Genomic DNA, 22300 nt, shown 5'->3' on the forward strand with positions numbered 1-22300 from the left:
AGTTTCTTAAATAACAGACCTCAAATTTTAAACTGCACTGTGAATAGTGGGTCTATTTATTGCTAAATGCTAACAAACCTAAAGGGCAAAAAATATTTTCCAACTGATTGATTTAGTGGTTAATTTGTACGAGTTTGATCTCATTCGTACAATTTAGAATGATTTGCTCATCAGTCAATGATGGTTGGGTTTAGGTGTGGGGTTTGGTGTTACACCTGAATTCATATGAATTCCTTCTAATTAGCCACTAAACTGACTAAAATAGTTATGTTTCCTCATGAGATCAGGTTGTATATTCTTTAAAAAACTTGAACACTGAAAAGCTTGTACACTCTCAGAAATGAAGCTGTAACTGAAGTGGCACCTTTTCAAAAGGGTCCCTTTTGGTCTTTTGGTACCTGTAATGGCCTGTTTCCACTGAGTGGTACGTAACGGTACGGGTCACCTTTATCAGGCTTGCGTTTCCACTGCCAATAAATGCAACATATATGAACACATACAGACCCTTAGAGATATGTTAACTATTACAAAAAATTTCAAACAGCATACATTTAGTCCTTATTTCGGTTCTAAAATAGCACGCAACATAGCCCACAGCCAATGCAGACCTCTCATCTGCATCTTTAATTTTCACCAGCACATGTAACCTCTTGTTAGAAAGTAATTCCATCATTCCGAGTTCATAATAGCCAAAAAGGCGACGACAATAGTTAAACATGACAGTTTGTTCATGTTTTAGGTTGCTGAAATAATCATTTTTGTGCCTTACTCTTGCATTTGTCCATAGTCTGATGTCAGAAACACTTCAATAATCACATGCACGTTATAATCATCAGCTCAACAAGCTCGTTATTTTAAATATAGACGTGCGGTGAGCGCATGCGAGCCTTCTTGAGAAAGTGAAACCGCTCGCGATTTAGACAACCTTGTAAGCTCGGGTCGACCATGGCTTGTTGTTATATTGTATATTATATGTATTATTATGGTGTAATGTCTCGGCTGTGTATTTAAAAATGGCGCTTCCTTTGTTTTCATTCTCCTGGCTTGTGCACAAGCTAGTGACGTTTCTCTCTAAACCAAAAGCGTTTAGCTACGCTTCTAGCTCTGCCTTTTGGTACCCTTTTGTTGTGCTAGGTACCAAAAGGGTACCCTAAAAAGTGGTACGATACGGTTTGCTTTTAGGTACCTTTTGACAGGGGATACAGCCACAAAAGCATACCGAACCATACCGTACCACTCAGTATATATATATATATATATATATATATATATATATATATATATATATATATATATATATATATATATATATATATATATATATATATAAAATTAATATTGTTTAGCTGTGCCTTTACCGAATGAGCAGTCTGTTATGTCCCACAGATCATACTATTTGTCTTTTTTTACATTTATTTTAAACCTGTTTTAACACATTTTTTTCATTTGTTTTTAATCATTTAAATTCTTTGTTATATCTTTCTTAAATGTTTCTTTCATTCTGTTTTACGTAAAGCACTTTTGAATTAGCATTGTGTATGAATTGTGCTATATAAATAAACTTGCCTTGCAGGTTTGCTACAGCATGCTATATCTTTTAGTCAAACCTTTTAAATATTTGTAGAAAGTAGTTTAAAAAGTGAGGCTGGGCTTCTCTTCACTAAAAGGAAGCGAGCAAGCAGTGGAGCCACAAGGCAAACATACCAACTGCCTTCATTCAATTAAACGTTCCCGAGTTTATTTTCACTGTCTGATAACCACATTAAACAGTGATGTGTCACTGATGTCCTCAAGAATTTCACATAATGTTTGCTGTGGCCACATTTTTGGTGCCCTTTAACAAGACGGCCTCCCTCGTGTTTCCACCATTCCTCCTTTCTCGTCTTCATATACAGTTTTGTTTATCCAGCCGGTGATGTGTAACCAAACAGCACTCTCACAGCCAGAGGGGGTGGCTGAATTACCGAAGATTGCAGGGGGTCATTGGCGGACACACTGTGTGGATTTGAGCCTAAGTTCACCTCCTGCTGCCCAAGAGGTTTAATTACCACGGGCAGACCTGTGTGCCGTTCACATTCGGACAAAAAAAAGCGAGAGAAGGGGGCAAAGGCCTGCTGAGCTCCACTAACAGAGACTGCAAAACAAGTCAGTATGGAAAAGGACCAAAACAACCCCACGTACCTCAAGTTCATACAAGGAAGACAGTATTTATAGGGAGAAAATCTGCACTTTGTATCTGGAAGCTGCTGCAGACTCATCTCTGGAGTGCAGATTGACCACGCTGGTGATTGAAACGCCACAGGGCATGAGAGGAGGAATTACCAAGCGCTCTGACACGAGACACCTAACAGTCAGAGCCAACGCCGACATCAAAACGGCAACATCAAACCGAGGCTCGCGGCGAAGCGAGGGAAAAAACCTAAACAACGCTCTCTCGGAGCAAGAAGCTACAAATGTAACCTTTTTCCGAATGCCGGGGGCAGAAGCGAGAGCCGGCAAATGGCTGCAACTGATAATTTCGAGCAACTGGCTGGGATAAATATTTAATAGAGTGCAGAAAATATAAAACTGTAGAAACAATCAAAGCACTGCCTCTGTGTGCAGGTTATCTGTCTGCCGGGTGTTATGTGAATCACTGACCGGCAGATACCGGGGTCCCAGAGGGTCCCTTTCATTATCACACAGAGAAGAGCAGAAACACGGCCAGACCCATGAATTATTCAAGTCCACCTCCAGTCTGCACCGCTGACTATTTTTTCCATCTCTTCACAACTAAATACTTTTAGAAAAAAAGAAAAGATTCGGCCAGCCTGCACTAAAGCAGCGGAAATGCACTGAATTGCGCTGAAGTTGCACAGGAAATAAGACGTTACTTTCAGAGGGAGTTTAAAGAGATATCACAGAAAACTTCACATTCTGGTGATAATCCTACAAGTTACTGTTAAATAACACTAAAACTATTAAAGCAATTTTTTTATTAATTCCAGTAATTACATGAACAATTTAATCTTGAAAATGGCAAATTTAACCCAGGCTCATTGGAAATAAGTGCCCAGGATACATTGCTCCGGCAATGTTTGCTTGCATCTTGGGTTGATAAATGCACTAGAGGCCGCTGTCTACATTTTTGCGAATCTCAAATAAGTAACTGGGCTACATTTTCTCATCCGTGCTATTTACACATCCTTCACTTCAATCCACTAGAAGCCCAAATACACAGTTAAGTGAATGAGGCGAACATGTTCAATTTACAAATCACAGATGCATTTAGGTTGTTTTTTGTGCTATTTATTTGGTGCTGCATGTGAACAACCGCATGAAAGCAATCCTTATTTGTGAATAATATGTCCTTTGTAAATGTAAAAGTAGTGTGAAAAGGAACAAAAGTTGTTGATATTGCCTTCTAACATTCAATTTATCCAGAAAAATGCAGGTAACTTTCCTTGTGGGACTTTCCCCCTCAAGTCCAAAAACATTTGGTATAGGTGAATTGGGTAAGCTAAATTATCAGTTAAATATGTGTGTGAATGAGCGTGTATGGATGTTTTTGAATCTGGAAATGGTAAAATCCGTATTTGCCACTCGTCTCCTTTTAAAAAAGATGTGGTTCCAGTTGGTGTTGATTGTCCTGTCTCTACAGATTTAGTAAGTGTGTGATCAGTGTTCTTTCTTTATGTTTATTCAGTGGTAAAGATAGTTAGTATTGTCAGCAGTACTCTTTCAGGTTTTAAAGACATACCTTAGTCAAAATGATTTAGTTACTAAGTTTACAGTACGTTAATATCATTACAATATTATGGATTGAAAGATCCGCCGTAAATGCTGCTCTCTGAATGTAAACACCGCAATCAAACAATTACTGTCATGTAGAATTTTCGTTGCATTTTGTGACAGGATAATCTATACACAGGCAGCTTTCTGACGCTACCTAGCGAGGTTTTTTTTCTCCCATACAGCATGCGGTATCAAACATTCCATTAAAACTACACATTTTTTTTTCTGTGTTAAACACAAAAGAAGATATTTTGAATAATGTACTGTAAGTAACCAAATATTTGCTGGTCCCAATGAGATATATTATGGAATTCATTCATTCCTTCATTTTCTTTTCAGCTTAGTCCCTTTATTAATCTGGGGTCGCCACAGCGGAATGAACCACCAATTTATCCAGCATATGGTTTATGCAGCGGATGCCCTTCCAGTTGCAACCGATCACTGGGAAACATCCATACACACTCATTCACACACATACACTATGGACAATTTAGCCAACCCATTTCAACTATACCACATGTTTTTAGACTTGTGGGGGAAACCGGAGCACCGGGAGGAAACCCACACAAACACCGGGATTATGGAATATAATATTATATTATATAATATTATAGAAATAAATGGGGACTAGATACTGAAAAGTAAGCAAATAAGTAAGTAAATAAACAAATAAATGCTAATGCAAGATATTAATACCTACTTTAATCATAAATTAAGAAGTATTCAGTAATAGCAAAATAGCATTAATATAAACTTCCAGGATCATAGCACCAATTTAACCCCTTACTTGCTTTGCTTCAAGCAAGATTCATACTGGAATCTCTAGCATTGGAGTAAGAAATGTTAACAAGAAAGCTAAATCTGTCAATAGTGTGTGAGATTAGAGGAGTGAGGTTCACTCACACATCTCCTACTAGCTGGCCTCATTTGCACTTTCTTTAAACCTGGGTCATGGCACCAACAATTTCCCTCCAGTTGTACTCACCTATAAAAAGTGCAGATCAGGAGACTAAGGTTTACCCATGCAACTCTTAATAGCTGAGCACACTTTAAGCAGACAGAAAATACTCTGAAACTAAAATTACTACTTGTTTTTGACCCACAAAGGAATGACATATGGATTTGGAACAATGCGAGGCTGAGTAAATAATGGCAACATTCGCAAGCACAAGATCTGCACCACATATTGAGTCTTTCTATGTACCGTGTTCTCACAAAATAAAATGTTCAGCTCAGAGGCCTCCGGGCATCATTCCGAGTACTTCTGATTTAATCTTGTTTTGTTTTGTGCACTGATGAAATAAGAGCTTTCAGAATTCCTTCCTGATTGGTTCCTCGCCATTGAGATTTGAATAATTTATCAATTTAACATATGCAAAGCAGAAGGCTACTTTCCTCCACTGAAAAGGGGGGATGTCATCACATCCAGCAGTCCATGGTAATCACTCACTTTCAATTAGTGTGGAGCGAAGGGAGGGTGAGAGCAATTCACAAAGTAAACTGTAAAAGAAGATCAAAATATACAGCAATCAGCCCTGCAGTTAAAACGCGTCAACCATTTCAATTTCCCTGCTTGATTGAGCAAATAAATGGCTTATTTAACTCTGTGCTCCCCCTATGAATGCGGCTCAGAAACCAGCATGCATTATAGACTAAACAAACTGCTATGTACCAGTTCTCAATCAGTGACTGAATTGAAAGAAGGGAAACAACCTCAACAAAAAGAAACGTACTCAAAATTGCTATTTTATATCTCAAAAATGTTCATAATTGCAATTTTATCGCTCGTAATTGCATGCGCCTTTGTTTCTTATATAAAATTTTCTGAGATGAAGATGACATCCATAAGTATAGCATTCAAAACACTTCACAGCTTTTTATAATTTTGTGTCATAAACAGGAAACATGAACATTCATATCATCAGTTGTTAGCATAATGCTAGTTTGGGGTTGACAGAGTGCTTTTTCTTCCCTGTCATTAGCTTTAGAGGTTTGGGTGGGGCTTTCCAGCTCTCTTCTGTGGCCTCCGTTATTGTGTGAAGGAAAGTTCAGCAGGAGACGCTCAACACAGATTGGAAAAATGACTCCAGCAGCAGAGGCTAAGCACATGAACAAATAGTGCAACCCACCATTTGGCTCAGAGCGCAAATGGCTGATTTTAGAAAGCATATGGGAGATGTTAAATTTTCCTGCTGGACCTTTTTTCTCCCTCTCTCCCTGAAAGCTTAAGTACAGCTAATGACCGAGATCTCTCTGCACTGGGTAGCAGATGGGCTCTAGGTTTCAAAGGATAGGAAATATGGCAAACACTAAATGCAGAAAACAGTGTCTACTCAAAAAAGGAAACCTTCCTTTTTAGATTCTCGCTTATAGTATGCACACACACACAAAAAAAACGTGTTTCGGGCTTCCCCTGGGCTGTCAGCACTATATTAATGAGACTTAAAAAAAATGGAGGATTAAGTCTGTGAGCGCTTACCAGAAATAGGCTTCATACAACCTGCTAAAATGTCTCAAAATCAATGGCTAAATAGACTTTGTGTCAGGCAATCCGTGTTCTAGACATGAGAAAATTCATTAACAACACCATGGATGTCACGAAAAAGGTGTTTCAATACTTCACAAATTCACATTAAAAACATTCATGAGGCCCGTATTTCTTTCAATTTAAGTTACGATACTTCGTGTTGTCAAGTGAAAAATTGCTAAAATTTTAGAAATGCAATGAGTGTTGCTAAAAAGTTAATAGTCTATAACATTTAAAAATGGCATGCCACCTTAACTTTATTCTACAAGCCTTTCATGTATTTTGTGCTTCCCTATAAGCTTTGCTTTACAAATGTTACGCTGTACTAGATGAGTTTACAAGCAAGTTTACCATGTCAGGAATGTATAAGTTTACAAATTATCCGCTATGATAAAATTATTATTACACATATATTGCACATACAGTATAGACGCTAGGCTCTATGCAAATAGCTATCTTTACTAATAAAAAATCTACTTTTGCAATCATGATTAAACAGGAATAAAGGTTTACATTTTAAACTAAGAAAAAAGGGCTTTGTTGAGAACTGTTTACTTTTAAGTTGTTCTCCATCACTATGAAAACCCCATTTCAGGGATATTTATTAGAATGAAGAATCTTTAGCATTCATTCAAACTATCCATTAAATATTTTAACAATTTCCAATAATATTATATTTGTTAATGTTAATGTATTTGCTATCATGCACAAACAATATATAGTATGTTTATTAAAGTTTTTATTCATCTTAGTTTTTTATTCATGTTAGTTAATGAAAATAAAGTTGTTCATTGCTAGTTCTTGTTAAGTCACGGTGCATTAACTAATGTTGACAAGTATAAATTTGGATTTTAACTTAAACTAAATAAATAAATGCCATACAAGTATTGTTTATTATTAGTTCATGTTAGTAAATACATTAACTAATATTAAGTCTGACCAAAAAAGGTTCTTTATTCACCGCGTACGAGCGGGCGCAGCCATTTGACTAATTTTGGCTCGAGACTTCCGGTCTCATTCACTTCCATTCATTTTTAGATGTTATAAACAGCACGTTTTACTGCTTGATGTTGCAAACTAATATTTTCTTATTATTATGTTATTCTACTTTGTCTGTATAGTCATGCAAAAACTTGTTTGTAGAGCAAGTATTTGACTGTTTTCTGACGTTTATTATTCCTAGTCATTTCTCCCATAGGCAACTGATTAGAAAGTTCTAAAAAAAAAAACGCAAAAACGAGCGCATTTCCGCACTGAAGAATAAGGTAAATATGCAACATGGGCTCATTCTGAAAACGTAGCCCTATATACATTTCTGGAGATCATGAATTATGTAGCCAGAATTACGTATGGCTGCATTTCAACTTTAAAACGAACGCTACGAGACGGCGTTCTTTTCGCAATACCAGCAGACTGCTTACCTCCGTAGAGACGGCTTTCCCGCTGTTACCAGTTTGTTCACTTAGCTCGTTAGCTCGACATGTACGTTGGCAGACTTGAGATGCAGAGAGGAGTTGACCACGATGAAGAGGTTCAAGTCTGGTGAAGAACGGTTCCAGAAAACAGGTAAAACAAAAACAGAAGGCAAAAAATCTAATAAACCACTAAATAGCAGGGTGAGAATGTGGTAAAAACTGAAAACGTGGTAAAAATCAGGTGAGGGCTTTTCTTTTTCTGGACTGCTTTTCAAAACTGCCGGTTGGGTTTTTGGGTAGTGTGTGGGTGGGTGAATCTGTGCTTTTGAAAACACTATTGGCTGGGTTTAGGAAAGGAGGAGGGTGGGTCAGTCGATTGGTCAGTCAAAGTCAACAGCGCCTTCTGGTGGATTTATGTGAGAACAGCAGGCGTGAATGGCACTTATGAGAGAAATCTGAGATCTCAAAAGGCATACACAGCGGCCTCTGGTGGATTTGCGAAAACAAAAATGGCTAAAAACGTAGCTCCTGGAATGTACTTGGTGCTCTCCAGAAATGTATATAGAGGTACATTTTCAGAATGAGCCTGGGTTGTTTATATTATAAATCTTTAAAATTTCTAATCTTTATGTTAGGAATCTTTAAATATTTATTGAAAAATTGCTCATCCGAAAATTAAAATCTCTCTATTTGTAAGCATCTGCAATGAATGTTATGCATATGTAGATATTTGGAACTTCGCAAAAAGTATGTAAAGGAACAAAGGATAAAACACAGAGCAGAATTTGACAGCATGAAAACACTGTAATTCAACAGTGAGCTGGAAGTACATGATAAATAATTAAGTGAACTACCAAGGATAGTGATAAATCAACAAGCATAAACAGCTCATAAAAACATCCAAACAGTCTGGGATTAGAAGGCAAAGTACTCCAGGATGTTTGGGCCAGAGAGACGCCCCGCTCCCCATCCACAAACAAGTCCATTTGTTTTGAGAAAGGTGGTTTGCATGGGGTGCTGATCATCCTGAGGGGAAATTTCCCCTGGGAGCAGAGCGTTCGATCACATTGGACAAGCAGAATCTGCCTCATCTGAACTCACCCCACCTCAGCGCATTCATCAGTGAATGTGCCCTACATTAAGTGCTCTGAGAAACCAAAACACTGGGCTGTTTGTGCTGCAGCTGACTGTGTCCAGAGGGTTTGGACCCCCGGGCCGCAGAGCTCATGCTGGGCTGCTGTCTGTGAGGGTCTGTCTGTAGTGTGCTGATGACCCCGCCGAACCCTTACTCTCTCTGTTGAGGTCAGTCATCAGCAAGCGGATCGTAATGTTAGGCAGGCGAGCGGGGAGGAAGGGTGTCGGGTGGTGCTCAGGAAGCAGGCATTTGGCCCCGTCTGACCTTGGCTGATTTCTCCCCTCTGTGTGTTTTGCTCTGTTAAGACTCTATTTTTCTGACTGCATGCCAGGCCTGATGAGCTGTTACACGACCTGCATTCTCTCTAAAGAAAGCATAAGGCGAGCACAGGACTCCCCCCGATGCCCTTGAGACCGCTGTTTGGGTCTCGCGGTGTTTGTGTGAACACTAAAACAGCCAAGCCAAAAATGGCCGATGTATGTTTTCTCATGATGACAGAGCCGTGGGTGTTGCAGTGTAAGTTTTCAGGCCTGGCCTTCTGGTATACTTAGCCTGGCGTGCGGACAGACAGATCACAACAGCCTTTGCAAGGTATATTTCACTCTTTTCCACTGGAGGGAGGCCATCCGAGTGTCCCCTGTTAGTAAATGAGCAATTTATATAGGCTCGGGTTAAAACGGATATCGCAAACCGTACACAGAGCGCAGCACATTATCTCATTGGCCTTCTGGGAAATGGAAAGTCTCAGGGCAGTCAAAAGATCTCGCCAAACACTTATTCGTCCAAATGATTATTCTGCTTAAACTGGATTACGGGCAAATGGAGAGGGTTGAACTGTCATGTCTTTGTGCATTGAATCTAGGCTTTACAAAAAGACAAACATTCATAAGTACAGGCAGGCAATGAATGGAAGAATGGATAAGTTAGATAGATGGGTGGAAAGACGAATGAATAGACAGACAGACAGACAGACAGACAGACAGACAGACAGACAGACAGACAGACAGACAGACGTAGGCAAGGACGGATGGATGGACAATTGTGACAACAAATGATGGATGGATGGATGGATGGAATAGACAGACGGACAGACGGACGGACGGACGGACGGACGGACGGACGGACGGACGGACGGACGGACGGACAGACAGACAGACAGACAGACAGACAGACAGATAGATAGAAAGATAGATAGATACTGTATACAGATAAATAGACAGATAGTCACATTACTGCCAGAGTATTCTAATTTTATCTAACATTCATCTCAGTGATTCACTATATATTATGTTTCAGTCACGTAAGCTTGTTTCTCCAGGGTGAAACTCTCAGAGCATAATATGTTTTTGATGCATAGAAAGATATCCATTTCAAAACTATGTTGACAGTTTAACAATATATAAGCTGATACTGCAGTATGGGCTTCAAAAGTTTGATACCACATTAAAAGCGGTTAAAACCCATAACGGTCACCCCACTTTTTGAGTCCTGAGATAAAAATGGTACATGATATATAATATCTAGTTTCAAGATAATTTTTGGTTTAGACAAAATATTAAGCATGTAGTGAAAAACGTCCCACCTGTTAAACGGAGCTGCATACATTAATGATTTACGTCAGCCTGAAAGCAGTTGGATGCATTTATGGTGGGATATATGCAAAAAGTAGTTTTGCATTAGAAAATGAACAGCTATTTGATGTGCAATGGATTGAAACAAAATATATTAAAAACATGCTAATTAAAGGATCATGTTTTTTGGTTGTTCGTTGCACACAGGACAACATTAGCCTTCATTCAAGTGAAAGTTCACTCAAAAATTAAAGTGTACTCACAATTTAATTGCCACAAAGTGCTTCAAAACCTTTATGAGTTTCCTTTTTTTAAAAACCTCAATAGAAGATATGTTGGAAACCTGTAACCTTTTACTTTTATATTAGGAAAAAAACAACCCAGGTTCATTCTGAAAACATACCGCTATACACATTTCTGGAGAGCACTAAATATGTCCCAGGAGCTACGTTTTTTTTGCAGTTTTTGTTTTCACGAATCCACCAGAGGCCGCTGTGTATGGCATCTCGAGTGCCATTCACGCCTGCTGTAAATCCACCAGAGGCCGCCGTCGACTGACTTACTGACTGACTGACCGATCGACTGACCCACACTCCTCCTTCCCTAAACCCAACCAATAGTGCTTTAAAAAACACAGATTCACCCACCCACTTCCCTAAACCTAACAGCAGTTTTAAAAAGCAATCCAGAAAAAGTCCTCGCCTGATTTTTACCACATTTTCAGATTTTACCACATTCTCACCCTGTTATTTACTTGTTTATTTTAATTTTGGCTTCTGTTTTTGTCTTACTGACTTTCTGGAACCGTTCTTCGCCAGACTCGAACCCCGTCAAGTCCTCTCTGTGTCTCAAGTCCACCGATGTACATGGCGATTTAACTGGACAAACTGGTGACACGGGGAAAGCCGTCCACATAGAGGTAAGCTGTCAGCTGCTAGAGCAAAAAGGAACAGCATCATACCACACTGTAGCATTCGTTTTAAAGACGAAATGTAGCCCTACATACTTCTGTCTACATAATTCACTATCTCCAGAAATGTATATAGGGCTGCGTTTTCAGAATGAGCCTATGTTGCAAAACACAAACACAAAAGAAGTCAATGGTTACAGATTTTCCTACAGGTTTCATTGTTCTAAAAAAATGAAAAAAACTTAAACAGGTTTGTGACAAGGGAAGAGTGAGTAGATGATGACAGAATTTTCATTTCTGGGTGAACTAACACTTTAAGGGGTTAAACCTGTAATTAAAATTAAATTAAATGCATATAAGATTAGCAAACACAAAACAGAAGCACGAGACTAGTATCAGACCTTTGTATTTGTTGTATATTGCAATAACACACCTTTTAAAATCCTTGGAAACCAAATTGAAAATGGAACACAGCTGCCGAAAATGAAACCTTGTGAAAATCTGATTTTAAAAATCTCATCTGCGGAGGCTGTTCATGCGAGGCCTCCAGCGTGGCTCACTCACAGGGCATCAGTGGACTCCTGCGCCAGCAAGCAGTCAGGCAGCCGTGCCTCCTGAGGTTATTAATGGGCCGAGCAACGTGCAGACTGCAGCCCCGCTGGAAGTGTATGGTAGAATCATCTGTAGCCATGATTAACATGTCTGCAAGAACAACCACACCAAAGCCAGAGTCTGCGCCGGGGACGGCTGCTCTGAGAACAGCCCTTAAATCAAACTCTCATTAATCGCCGGCCCGCCAGTCAGTGGCACCACATGCCCCTCTGAAGCAGAATCAAACCCAGAGTTCTTCCCCTTCCTCCCTTTAGTCTTTATGTTTCTCAATTTCCTTCAATCCGCAGACTCATGGCAGGCCGGTTCACTCTCTTTTTCTCTTCCAGAATTTGTCTGGGGTGCTTTTAGTCTATTCTGTCTGACATCTGAGGTCGTACTGGTGCATATGAAAGCTTCTTGCATCTGATTGACTTTAGGGAAGAATCATTAGTCATGCGTTTTGTTGTCACTATGAAGGGATGTCTATTAAAGAGACTAAATTCTGTCATCTATAACTCACTATCATGCCATTCTAAATGCCTGTATGACTCACTCCAAGCCTTCATTTTTGAGTGAACTACTCCGTCAAGACTGAAAAAGCTCAAAACATTCCTGAACTTTCTAGTAGACATATTTTTATGCTTGCGTAGACACTGAAACGTACATAATACATAATGACAGATGTAACATTTTCCATATTAACACAAATCAGCAAATGTACAAATGCTGATGAATCATTTTAAACTCATGGAATAATTAAATTATATAATTCAGGTTATGGTATTTAATGAATGATAATAATTTGTAATCTACAATACATTATTATTCAATTATTCAAAGTCTAAGCTAAAGTCTAAACTGTTTATTAATATTTAAAAATGTAAGATTATACTTTGTGTTAAGGGGTGGTCCACTATGATATCATATTTGTAACTTTAGTTGATGTGTAATGTAGATGTGTGAACATAAACAACATCTCTAAATGTAATCCGCTCAAAGTTCAATGCAAAGGGAGACATTGGCTTTTACAGAGTTAGCTTAGCAAAGCCTACAGTGAACGAAAATTGGGGGACTACAAAAAATACCTCCAGGTTAGTGAGAGCACAAACGCTTCAGGTTACATGCATTCATTACGTGCACGCACCCCATGCATTGAAGGGGCGTGGCCAGAGGCACTGTAATTTTATAGCAGAGAAAGCTAAAATGCCATCCAAACGCTGCTATTTACACAGAGCTTGTTCTGTGTCTGTATTTGGGCTTCCAAAGGACACAACACAAAGAGAGAAGTTCTTACAATTAAATTTTAATTAGAGCCTCTTGAGGGCGGGTCTTTGGAGGAAATAGGAAAAATGACAGTAGTTTTCATGTTAGCTGAGTAGCAGCATATAATCAAAGTAAGGTATATGAAAAAAAAACTGATGAGCACACATTGATTTGCATCTTATAATCACAACCAAGCCTTAAAAATACTCTCTGGACCACCACTTTAATGTGTACTGAATTGCTACACTTTAACTTCTCATTTAACTCCTATGATTGATTAACTTCATGTACCATATTTAGTGCTAGAATTTAGGATTAGTTGGATGTAATTATTAATAATTAATTGAAATGACCACATGAAACTTCTGAAACGAGGACACATTTAAATAAAGTGTTACCAAATGTAATTTAAATAAAAATATCATAATAGTAAAATGTAAAATATAAATATAAAAGAATAAAAAAAGCATTCTAAACTATCTTTAAATGTCACCGATGTTCATGTTTACATTTTTGATGCTGTCAGTAAGTTCATGTTGTAGGTGTACATTTAGTGTATATGCAAAAATGTTTGAGCAATTAACGTACAAATACCTTTGAATGAGTTCACGTCTATTTTTGCATAATTAGTTCTCACCAGCTCACCCTGCAAAAACCTGCCAACAAGCTCTGCATATTTCCTGCATATAAATATAACCTTTTGACTTGTAAACTTCTGTATTGTATCAAGCATATGTTATCAACAAAATCCAGAACAATTCATTTAGAGAGACAAAATCTGTTTGTGATTTTTTTTTTTGTGATAATAATGTTATGGAGTTGGATCAAACCACGGCAAACCAATACTTTAATAATAACAATAAAAAATCTAGATTGTATTTCTGGCAAAAGCATAAGGCGGTAATACTGAGACTGTCTCACTGAGTTACAAATGTGCATGAAATACCCCTATTGATAACCCCTGAGTGAAATTCAGCCCAATTAGAGGCACAGCACGGTTCACTTGGCTCTAAGGTATGCTGCATAATTCATCTGAGTTTCAATACAAGAGACCAGCAGTGGAAACAGCTGTTTTTCTACTGAATATAAAACACAAAAGTTGAAACGAGCCATTCCTAAGAGTCTGAGCCTTTTTTTTTTGTAATGACTTGTCATTCCCAAGATTTCAAGGAGAATCAAGATTTAAGATCAAGGTTTTACAGCAGGTATGAATGACAATAACTCTTTCGACTGGTATCAGTCATTAGTTTAATCCTCTACATCTACATCTTACCCTGCTAAATAGCTGCTACAGTTTTTATTTTTGTATTAAATAAATAGCTTGCCCGTTAATTACAGTAGTCATTTACAGGCAACATAGGCTAATTCTGAAAACGTAGCCCTATATACATTTCTGGAGATTGCAAATTACGTAGCCAGAATTACGTATGGCTGCATTTCATCTTTAAAATGAATGGGGGCTGTATGACGGCATTCCTTTTCGCGCTTACCAGCTGACCGCTTACCTTCGTATGGACAGATTTCCCACTGTTACCTGTTTGTCTAGTGTCTCACCATGTACGTCAGGTCATTCGGTGCTTTTGAAAACACTATTGGTTAGGTTAAGGAAAGGAGGAGGGTGGGTCAGTCAATCGGTCAGTCAGTCAGTCAGTCAGTCAGTCAGTCAGTAATTTAGTCAGTCAACAGTCAGTCGACAGCCGCCTCGGGTGGATTTATGCGAGAACAGCAGGCAAGAATGGCACTCGAGAAAGAAATTTGAGATCTGAAAAAGCGTACACAGCACGAAAACAAAAACTGCAAAAAACTTCTGGGACGTATTTGGCAGTCTGCAGAAATGTATATAGCGGTTCATTTTCAGAATGAGCCTGGGTTGCACATTTACATTTAGGAGATGTTTTTATCCAAAATTACAAATGAGGTATAGATTAAGGGATTGTAATAAAAAAATAGAAAAAAGTATTAATAGTATCAATTGCAAGCCATTGTTAATCCGTCGATGATATGAGTTTACAGTTGTCTCTTGAATATTTTCATCCACAAAATAAAAATTATTTATTATTTTCCCTTTTATAACTCTCCCTCTGAATGTGTCTGTTAGAAGTTAACAGCCATAACAGAATTTATATAAGTAGTCAGCAATTAGTGGCTACAAACTCAAACTTAGCTCAGTTATCAAAAGTCATTCATTTTCATTTAGGTAATTTTGCTTTGCAGACTCCGCCAGTAAGGCCAAAAACAGGTGATTCTGATTCTGGTTTGAAATGACACAAGGATGCCAGTGAGATTACATTTCTTTTTTGGGTGTACAATCCCTTTAAGTATATCTTCTAGCAATTAGCATCCAAAACAAACCATCTCTTGGGACAATTAAATGATTTCACTACAAATAAAACAAAACAAAACAACAAAAAACATGGTTGGGTTTAGTATAGCCAACCATAGTTTAACCATAGCAATTATAGTAAATCTGATTATTCAAATGGTTGTTATTAAAATAGTTATTTCTTTAGTGTAATAAAACCATGGTTTAGTAGTAGCGGGCTAATGGTTTTCAGTGCTACAAATTCAGATTTAGTAAATTTTAATTATTTTGTTTATGGGTGAACTGTCGCTCTGAATGCTTCTGCTAACAGTTAGCATCAATAACATATATTCTGTTTGTGGCCAAAAAGCAGTGGCTGGAAACTAAGACCTGTTTTTGACCATTGCCTGCGCAACTTCTCTTTAAATCAACTGCACGTGGATCCTCACATCCGTTGTTCATTGTATAGAATGTGTCTGTTAGCTGTCATCATCCATAACAGATTTTAAATAAGTGGTCAGAAAGTATACAACTGCAAACTGAAAATGAGTTCAGTTATCAAAAAACAAAGCCATTCATATTTTAAACAACATAAGGGTGTCCCTTTAAGCATGACTGTTAGCAGTTAGCATCCATAACAGATCTTCAGTCTGGTCAGAAACAGTGGCTATAAATTGATACTGAGATAACACCACCCGAGGTGTAGGCTACTTGGAGTTCATTATACACACACAATGATGAATCACATAATGTGAACCCACACAGAGACCTAACAAATAGCAATAAATGCAATATATAGCAATATGCAAATTACATATATGACATACAAGTTCATATTTGGATTCACATATATAAAATGTCATGTACATGTGTTCATATATGACCAAGTATGAACATATACTATTTGAAGATATATGGAATATATATGGAATATATATATATATATATATATATATATATATATATATATATATATATATATATATATATATATATATATATATATATATATATATATTTTTTTTTTTTTTTTTTTTTTTTTTTGTTTTGTTTAAGCAGTAATTTTTGCAATATTTCAAAATATATGTTGCAAACAAACAGCTAGTTCCTATAAATAAGACAGCAGAATCAAAGAATGTTTCAGTAAAGGCACGCAGTGGTATCAAATATACTGTTTTCCCTCTGAGGATGGGTAGGACTTGTGGTTAGGAGTCTTAAGCAGCCTGCAGTAGTAATATGACAGCTTTAGGAGACATGAAATGCCATGTCACTGACCTATGATGTTACAGCAGAATCTTAAAGACTAGCCTTCAGCAGCACTGTCACCACGGCAATTAAGTGCAAAATAACCTCTCACTTGCTACAGCCTCCCATGGTGCATTGAAGGTCATACGTCATGCTACCGAAAGAGAGTGAGTCGTTGATGTAGAGGGCAAGCAAAAAAAAAAAGAAGAGAAGAGAAAAAATGAAACCTGCATTTGATAAAAGGATTAAAGGAGCACAGATGCAATAAATGCAAACGCACAAAGTGTCTGGATCCAGATCATTAGGGGATTCTGAGTACAATATTGATTGTATACCGAATGCGATTCTCTTTTTTTCTGAACACAGATATCTTCCTTTCTTTCTCCCCACTGTTTCTATTGACCTAACTGCTGTTATTGATCATGTTTTAGGTGCAGATGAATGCACTCTTTGACCTGACCTGCATTGACATCAGCAACCAACACCGCTGTTATCATGTAAAGGAAGCAACTGTCTTTAAGTGGATATGTATATGCTGATCTTTGCAATAATGCAAGTGCACGTTTGCTTTTTGTTGCAGACTAGTCACAGATTTAAAACATATAAGAGGTTGAGCTTTAGTCATGCAGTGTGCATTCACTGTCTGGTGTGGAATTAACTTTACTAGGCATGATAAACTGCTTTTGTCCAAGGTATAGCAAGTGCTAAAGTAGCTCCATTTTAAAGATTCTGTATTTTATTTTTTCTACAGCAGGAAACATCTATCCAAAGTCAAAAACACTTTTTAAAAAATATAATATAGTTACTGGCGGTTCATTCTGCGGTGGCGACCCCTGATGAATAAAGGACTAAGTCGAAGGAAAGTGAATGAATGAATAAATGAATATAGCTACTTTGCAGCATCACTGTCATGGTCTGGGCAAGAGCACTTTTAGCTTAGCTTAGCATAAATGATTGGATCGGATAAGACCATTAGCATGTTGCTCAAACATTTTCCTAATTAATGTTTGACTTTTCTGCTTTACTACGCAGAAATGAGAGTACAGTTTCATTACAGTACAGTACAGTACATATTCATTTAGAACATGATGTAACTGGAGATGTCAAACTTTAAATAGGAAAAGTACCTAAACTCTTTGTTAATTTTTTGAATGAGATGCTAATGTTCTAATGCGGTTCAATGATTTATGCTAAGCTAAGCTAAAAGTGCTCTCGCCATATTTTCACGGTAAAGCAAGTGCTAAAGTAGCTCCATTTTAAAGATTCTTTATTTAAACTTTTCTACAGCAGGAAACGTCTATACCAAAGTCAAAAACACTTTCATTGTTTTTTATAAATTTTTTATAATATAATTACTTTGCAGCATCACTGTCATGGTCTAGGCAGGAGCACTTTTAGCTTAGCTTAGCATAAATGATTGAATCAGATAAGACCATTAGCATGTTGCTCACACATTTTCCTAATTAATGCTTCACTCTTCTGCTTGACTTTATTACACCGAAATGAGAGTATAGTTCCTAGCCATATCATAGCCTAGAAAATAGCAACTTTTCATTTAGAACATGCTGTAACTAGAGAAGTGTCAAGCTTTAAATAGGAAAATTACCTGAACTCTTTGTTAATTTTTTAAATGAGATGCTAATGGTCTAATCCGTTTCAATGATTTATGCTAAGCTAACCTAAAAGGGCTCTCCCCAGACTTATGAGCCTATTTCCAAGGTAGAGCAAGTGGTAAAATAGCTCCATTTTAAAGATTCTTCATTTTATTTTTCTACAGCAGTAAATGTCCACCCAAAGACAAAAACACTTTAATTTATTTATTTATTTTTTTTTTTATAATATAGCTATTTTGCAGCATCACCAGTCTGGGCAGGAGCACTTTTAGCTTAGTGTTTAGCATAAATGATTGAATCGGATAAGACCATTAGCATGTTGCTCAAATATTTTCCAAATTAATGCTTCACTCTTCTGCTTGACTTTAGTACGCCGAAATGAGAGTATAGTTTCTAGCCATATCATAGCCTAGAAAATAGCAACTTTTCATTTTTATTTAGAATGTGATGTAACCACAGAAGTGTCAAGCTTTAAATAGGAAAATTACCTAAATTATTTTTTATATTTTTTGAATGAGATGCTAATGGTCTAATCTGATTCAATGATTATGCTAAGCTAAAAAGTGCTTTTGCCAGACCTACTGTATGAGCATATTTCCAAAAAAACGTGGAGTGATCCTTTAACAATCTGGTCTTTCTAAACACTTCCTACACTGCTCTGATTAGTCAGATGGTGCAGTTTGTTGTGATTGGTGTACTTCTACAGCGCATGTCAGAACTATACCATGTCCATTACCATATATGAATTTAAGCTCAAAGTACAAGTAAACACAGTGACAAACAATAACAATGACGTGAGAGATATACACTTTTTTGCATAGCATTCATCTTAAAATTAACATATTTTACCCAATGTGATGAGCATTTTACATTATGTATTCATATTTGTTTATCAGTCAGTACATTAAATAATATTTAAAAAAACGTATGTACTTACACTGTAAAAAATGCAGGGTTCCACACAATTCCTTCATGTTGTCCCAACACAAATCAATTAAGTTATCATTAATTCATTCTTTTTTTTTTGGGTTTAGTCCCTTTATTAATTAGGGGTCACCACAGCGAAATGAACTGCCAACTTATCCAGCATATGTTTTAAGCAGCGGATGCCCTTCCAGTGGCAACCCAGCACTGGGAAAATATAAGTTAACATAATTGTTATTATAAATTTAAGTAATCTAAGTTTGAACACAAAAAATTAAGTTGTCCCCTCAAAAAAACTCAAGAACTGTGTTGATTTAATCAAGCAGCACAAATATTTTTTGAGTGCATGAACAATTTGTAATGGAATTTAATTTGTATTCCATTACTGACCACTTGATTCGAACAATTTCTTGATTTAAACAAATTTGAAGAATTTTTTTTTACATTAATTCATTTATTAATTCATTCATTCATTCATTTTCTTTTTTGGCTTAGTCCCTTTATTCATCAATGGTCACAGTGGCATGAACCGCCAACATATCCAGCATATGTTTTTCGCAGCAGATGCCCTTCCATGCTGCAATCTAGTACTGAACATCCATTCACACTCATTCACACACATACACTACGGCCAATTTAGTTTATTCACTTCACCTATACCGCATGTCTTTGGACCGGAGGAAACCCACGCAGAGAGACCCAGAAAAGGCTCAAACCAGAGATCTTCCTGCTGTGAGGCGATCGTGCTACCCACTGCGCCACCATGTTGTCCCTTTTATTAACATTCTCTTTATTATTTTATTTTTTTACATCAGTACAAATGATTCCTTTTACATATGTATACATTTTTTACCTTTAAACAAGAAGTTGCAACATCATGTTTATATTTTATGTAAAAAAATACAGTGAAAAAGGGGGAAGAGAAAAAAGAAAAACAAAACAACAAAAAAATGAGGGGGGATTTGAGGTGTTTCTACTACAGGATCTATCACTGCTCTCTTCTTAAAACACTCAATAAATGGATTCCATATTACATAGAAATTCTGAGTTTTATTTTTGAGGGAAAGTCTGAGCTTCTCGAGTTGTAAGCAGAATATGACATTTTTTATCAATGTAAAGCAGCGGGGAGGATCTTTTCATTTCCAGTTCAGTAAAATCAATCTGTGCGCCAAAAGGGTAATAAATCTAATCACTGTACTTTGATTTTCAGTTCTGCATCATCACTTACACCAAATATAGCTAAAATAGGCCGGGGGTACATTTGTTTTCCCACCACTTCTGATATTAACTGAAAAACCAAAATCCAATAATTAACTATTTTAGGACAACTCCAAAACATGTGACCGAGCGATGCCAGAGTTTGACTGCGTCTATCACACAGTGGGTCTACTTCCTGGAGAGCTTTAATTTAGACAAGTGGAGTCGGTGCAGGATCTTAAATTGTGTTAAACCATCCCTGATACACACAGAACTAGAGTGAAAATTTAGATTATTTAAACACAAATTACAATTATACACACTTCAAGAAAGATAATATATTGAAAAAAGCATCATACCCAGGTAGCAAAGAAATCTGGCCCAGATTTGGCATAAATCTGGCACAGCAGGCATTCATCCAGCACTGACATACAGCATAAGGGCCAAACATGGTCCTGGTTTGGCAGAGGTGGCACTGTCTTTAAGGCGGCACACAATACTTGGGCCAGATGTAAAATGTAGTATTTGGCCCAGATGTTATTAACGTGGGCCATGCAAGTTTAGCCTATCTTGACCAACATTTACATTTTTTTTAAATTATTTTCATATAAATAAAAAAAAATCTACCAATCAGGTCGCTTTAAGAAAAAAGCATGCCCATAGCATGCCTAAAGCGCAATGATTCATGGGTTTACAAATTTCATTGCAGTCGTGACACACCAGTATATCTGGCACAGTTCAGGCTCAATTATGGGTTATTAACTTGGCTGAGACTTGGCCCAGTTATGGTCCGTGTTTGGCCCTTGTCTGGAAGGCAGACTTGGTTCAGTCATGTACCGTAAATCACTGCGGCATGTGGGTCAAGCAAAAGCTGATTGTGTGGGCCAAAGCTGGGCCAGAGATATTTTGCAATGTAGTTAGTGGCAGTTTAAGTCTGCAGAAATGTCTCTTTGTGTATGCTGACTGTAAAATGTAAAAAATTCAAGTCTGCCATGTCATGGAAAATGTTATACACATATGGGAATTATGATTTTGGATTGAGAGTCACATCATAATTCAGCTCAGTCTGGCTGGTGTGTGTGTGTGCGTGTGTTAAATGATCCGATGTGCCGGTGGGAGAGTCAGACTTCTGATCCTTTGGCTTTCTCTCTTGCCCATCTTCCTCTCGGTCTGTCTGAGTGTCTGATAACACCTGAGACATGCTGACATCACCATTTGTGGTTAATGCCACTGCAGAGGGCAAAGCCAGCAGAGGAAAAATAGCACAGACTGGGACTTTTTTTTCTGCATCTCTCTATGTCCTGAAATGACTGACTCCATGTTCTGCACTGATGTAACCTACAGTCAAGTTGATTCATTTAATATTGCATTTTAATAACGCTAACACACGCAAGCATATTGCAAAGTGTTACCAGTGTTTCTCCCCTAGCACAAAACATGTCTGGAAATCCATAAACAGTTGGCTAGCAAGATCTTTTCTCCTCTCTCTCTCTCTCTCTCTCTCTCTCTCTCTCTCTGCAGACCATGTGCATAAAGCTAATGAAGATGATCATCACAATCTATCTGCACTGACAGTAATGCCTCTGTACCCAGTGACCTTTAGGAACACGCTAGTTTGCTTTACAGCCAGCCTGAATGACAATCCAACAACAGAGAGACACTGGCTGATGCACAACTCTAGTTTCTCTTGCCTGATGACAAGAGAACAAGAAGGAACGCCATGTCCATTGGGAAATTAATAATTTTTTTGACTGTTTAGATGATTCATGCATCACATTTGTAATAATCACAACAAAAATACTGATGGTTTTAAAAGGACTAGCTAAATTCTAC

The sequence above is a fragment of the Danio aesculapii genome, chromosome 20, assembly GCF_903798145.1.
Source record: "Danio aesculapii chromosome 20, fDanAes4.1, whole genome shotgun sequence".
NCBI classification, from domain to species: domain Eukaryota; kingdom Metazoa; phylum Chordata; class Actinopteri; order Cypriniformes; family Danionidae; genus Danio; species Danio aesculapii.